This window comes from Triticum aestivum, chromosome 6B (assembly GCF_018294505.1).
Source record: "Triticum aestivum cultivar Chinese Spring chromosome 6B, IWGSC CS RefSeq v2.1, whole genome shotgun sequence".
Lineage (NCBI taxonomy): Eukaryota > Viridiplantae > Streptophyta > Magnoliopsida > Poales > Poaceae > Triticum > Triticum aestivum.
Window position 1 is genome coordinate 431,078,601 of NC_057810.1, and position 5,322 is coordinate 431,083,922.

A 5,322-nucleotide genomic window follows, 5' to 3' on the forward strand; every position below is an offset into this window, starting at 1 on the left:
GAAAATAAATCACCACTTTTGGTACTGTTGCGAACTCATTCTAAATTCATATTGGTGTAATATCTACTGTATTACAACTTCTCTATGGTTCATACCCTCTGGTACTACTCATAGATTCATCAAAATAAGCAAACAACACATAGAAAACAGAATCTGTCAAAAACAGAACAGTCTGTAGTAATCTGTAACTCTCGAATACTGCTGTAACGTTAAAAATTCTGAAATAAATTTGGGGACGTGAGGAATTTGTCTATAAATCATCTGCAAAACAAATCAACCTAAAATCACTCTCTAGTAAAAAAATGGCAGCTAAACTCGTGAGCGCAAAAGTTTCTGTTTTTTACAGCAAGATCGCAAAGACTTCACCCAAGTCTTGCCAAAGGTTCTACTTGACACAAACACTAATTAAAACATAAAACTACATCTAAATAGAGGCTAGATGAATTATTTATTACTAAACAGGAGCAAAAGGCAAAGAACAAAAATAAAATCGGGTTACCTCCCAACAAGCGCTAACATTTAACGCTCCTAGCTAGGCATGATGATTTCAATGATGCTCACGTAAAAGATAAGAATTGAAACATAAAGAGAGCATCATGAAGAATATGACTAGCACATTTAAGTCTAACCCACTTCCTATGCATAGGGATATTGTGAGCAAACAGCTTATGGGAACAATAATCAACTAGCATAGGAAGGCAAAACAAGCATAAGTTCAAAACTTTAAGCACATAGAGAGGAAACTTGATATTATTGCAATTCCTACAAGCATATATTCCTCCCTCATAATAATTTTTAGTAGCATCATGAATGAATTCAACAATATAACCATCTTATAAAGCATTATTCTCATGATGCACAAGCATAGAAATTTTACTACTCTCCACATAAGCAAAATTCTTCTCATTCGGAATAGTGGGAGCAAACTCAACAAAATAACTATCATGTGAGGCATAATCCAATTGAAAATTAAAATTATGATGACAAGTTTCATGGTTATCTTTATTCTTTATAGCATACGTGTCATCACAATAATCATCATAAATAGGAGGCATGCTTTCATCATAATAAATTTGCTCATCAAAACTTGGGGGACTAAACATATCATCTTCATCAAACATAGCATACACAAGCTTGTGGCTTTGCATATCATTAGCATCATGGGTATTCAAATAATTCATACTAACAACATTGCAATCATTCTCATCATTCACATATTTTATGCCAAGCATTCTATGTAATTCTTCTGCTAGTACTTGAGCACAATTTTCCTTCCCATCATTTTCACGACATACATTAAAAAGATGAAGCATATGAGGCACCCTTAATTCCATTTTTTGTAGTTTACTTTTATAAACTTAACTAGTGATAAAACAAGAAACTAAAAGATTCGATTGCAAGATCTAAAGATATACCTTCAAGCACTCACCTCCTCGGCAACGACACCAGAAAAGAGCTTGATGTCTACTACGCAACCTTCTTCTTGTAGACGTTGTTGGGCCTCCAAGTGCAGAGGTTTGTATGACAGTAGCAAATTTCCCTCAAGTGGATGACCTAAGGTTTATCAATCTGTGGGGGGCGTAGGATGAAGATGGTCTCTCTCAAACAACCCTGCAACCAAATAACAAAGAGTCTCTTGTGTCGCCAACACACCCAATACAATGGCAAATTGTATAGGTGCACTAGTTCGGCGAAGAGATGGTGATACAAGTGCAATATGGATGGTAGATATGGGTTTTTGTAATCTGAAAATATAAAAAACAGCAAGGTAACTAATGATAAAAGTGAGCGTAAACGGTATTGCAATGTTAGGAAACAAGGCCTAGGGTTCATACTTTCACTAGTGCAAGTTCTCTCAACAATAATAACATAATTAGATCATATAACAATCCCTCGACATGCAACAACGAGTCACTCCAAAGTCACTAATAGCGGAGAACAAACAAAGAGATTATTGTAGGGTACGAAACCGCCTCAAAGTTATCCTTTCTGATCGATCTATTCAAGAGTCCATAGTAAAATAACATGAAGCTATTCTTTCTGTTCGATCTATCCTAGAGTTCGTACTAGAATAACACGTTAAGACACAAATCAACAAAAACCCTAATGTCACCTAGATACTCCAATGTCACCTCAAGTATCCATGGGTATGATTATATGGTATGCATCACACAATCTCGGATTCATCTATTCAACCAACACAAAGAACTTCAAAGAGTGCCCCAAAGTTTCTACCAGAGAGTCAAGACAAAAATGTGTGCCAACCCCTATGCATAAGTTCACAAGGTCACTGAACCCGCAAGTTGATCACCAAAACATACATCAAGTAGATCACGGAATATCCCATTGTCACCACAGATAAGCACATGCAAGACATACATCAAGTGTTCTCAAATCCTTAAAGACACAATCCGATACGATAACTTCAAAGGGAAAACTCAATCTATTACAAGAGAGTAGATGGGGAGAAACATCATAAGATCCAACTATAATAACAAAGCTCGCGATACATCAAGATCGTGCCAAATCAAGAACACAAGAGAGAGAGAGAGAGATCAAACACATAGCTACTGGTACATACCCTCAGCCCCGAGGGTGAACTACTCCCTCCTCGTCATGGAGAGCGCCGGGATGATGAAGATGGCCACCGGTGATGGTTCCCCCCCTCCGGCAGGGTGCCGCAACAGGGCCCCGATTGGTTTTTGGTGGCTACAGAGGCTTGCGGCGATGGAACTCCTGATCTAGGTTATTTTCTGGAGGTTTCAGTATTTATAGGAATTTTTGGCGTCGGGAACACGTCAGGGAGGTCTCCGGGCTGTCCACGAGATAGGCGCGCCCCCACCCTCGTGTCCAGCCCGAGACTCTTCCGGCCCAACTCTTTCACTCCAGGGGCTTCTTTTGGTCTATAAGAAATCATCAAAAATTGGCATGTCAATTGGACTCCATTTGGTATTGCTTTTCTATAAAACTCAAAAACAAGGAGAAAACAAAAACTAGCACTGGGCTCTAGGTTAATAGGTTAGTCCCAAAAATCATATAAAATAGCATATAAATGCATATAAAACATCCTAGATGGATAATATAATAGCATGGAACAATCAAAAATTATAGATACGTTGGAGACGTATCAGCTACCGACATTCTAAGCAAAATAAGATGCATAAAGGATAAATATCACATGCAATCAAAATATCTGACATGATATGGCCATCATCATCTTGTGCTCATGATCTCCATCACCGAAGCATTGTCATGATCTCCAACGTCACCGGCGCGACACCTTGATCTCCATCATAGCATCGTTGTCGTTTCGCCACCTATTGTTACTACGACTATCGCTACCGCTTAGTGATAAAGTGAAACAATTACATGGCGATTGCATTGCATACAATAAAGCGACAACCATATGGCTCCTGCCAGTTGCCGATAACTTTGTTACAAAACATGATCATCTCATACAACAATTTATATCACATCATGCTTGACCATAGCACATCACAACAAGCCCTACAAAATCAAGTTAGACGTCATCTACTTTGTTGTTGCAAGTTTTACGTGGCTGCCACGGGCTTCTAGCAAAAACCGTTCTTACCTACGCATCAAAACCACAATGATTTTTCGTCAAGTGTGATGTTTTAACCTTCAACAAGGACCGGACATAGCCACACTCGATTCAACTAAAGTTGGAGAAACAGACACTCACTAGCCACCTATGTGCAAAGCACGTCGGTAGAACCAGTCTCGCGTATGTGTACGCGTAATGTCGGTCTGAGCCGCTTCATCCAACAATACCGCCGAATCAAAGTATGACATGCTGGTAAGCAGTATGACTATTATCGCCGACAACTCTTTGTGTTCTACTCGTGCATATAACATCTACGCATAAACCTGGCTCTGATACCACTGTTGGGGAACGTAGTAATTTCAAAAAAAATCTTACGCACACGCAAGATCATGGTGATGCATAGCAATGAGAGGGGAGAGTGTGTCCATGTACCCTCGTAGACCGAAAGCGGAAGCGTTATGACAAAGCGGTTGATGTAGTCGTACGTCTTCACGATCCAACCGATCTTAGCACCAAACATATAGCACCTCCGTGATCAGCACACATTCAGCTCGGGGACATCCCTCATACTCTTGATCTAGTTGAGGCCGAGGGAGAGTTTCGTTAGCACGACGGCGTGGTGATAGAGATGATGAAGTTACCGACGCAGGGCTTCGCCTAAGCACTACGACGATATGATCGAGGTGTGTAATTGTGGAGGGGGGCACCGCACACGACTAAACAATGTCAACTTGTGTGTTCTAGGGTGCCAACCAGCCCCCGTATATAAAGGAGCAAGGGGGAGGCCGGCCGGCCCTTGTGGCGCGCCAGGAGAGGAGGAGTGCTCTTCCTAGTAGGAGTAGGACTCCCCTTTCCTACTCCTACTAGGAGGGGGAAAGGAAGGAGGAGAGGGAGAAGGAAAGGGGGGCGCCGCCGCCCTTCCCTAGTCCAATTCAGACTAGAGGGGGAGGGGGCATGCGGCCTACCCTAGCCGGCCCTCTCTCTCTCTCCACTAAGGCCCATGTGGCCCATTAGTTCTCCCGGGGGGGGGGGGTTCTGGTAACCCTCCAGCACTCCGGTTTTCTCCGAAATCACCAGAACACTTATGGTGTCCGAATATAGCCGTCCAATATATCATTCTTTATGTCTCGACCATTTCGAGACTCCTCGTCATGTCCCTGATCATATCCGGGAGTCCGAACTATCTACGGTACATCAAAACACATAAACTCATAATACCAATTGTCACCGAACTTTAAGCGTGCGGACCCTACGGGTTCCAGAACTATGTAGACATGACCGAGACACGTCTCCAGTCAATAAACAATAGCGGAACCTAGATGCTCATATTGGTTCCTACATATTCTTCGAAGATCTTTATCGGTCAAACCGCATAACAACATACGTTATTCCCTTTGTCATCGGTATGTTACTTTCCCGAGATTCGATCATCGGTATCTCAATACCTAGTTCAATCTCGTTACCGGCAAGTCTCTTTACTCGTTCCGTAATACTTCATCCCGCAACTAAATCATTAGTCACAATGCTTGCAAGGCTTATAGTGATGAGTATTACGGAGAGGGCCCAGAGATACCTCTCCGAAACACGGAGCGACAAATCCTAATATCGATCTATGCCAACCCAACAAACACCTTCGGAGACACCTATAGAGCACCTTTATAACCACCCTTTTACGTTGTGACGTTTGGTAGCGCACAAAGTGTTCCTCCGGTATTCGGGAGTTGTATAATCTCATAGTTTGAGGAACTTGTATAAGT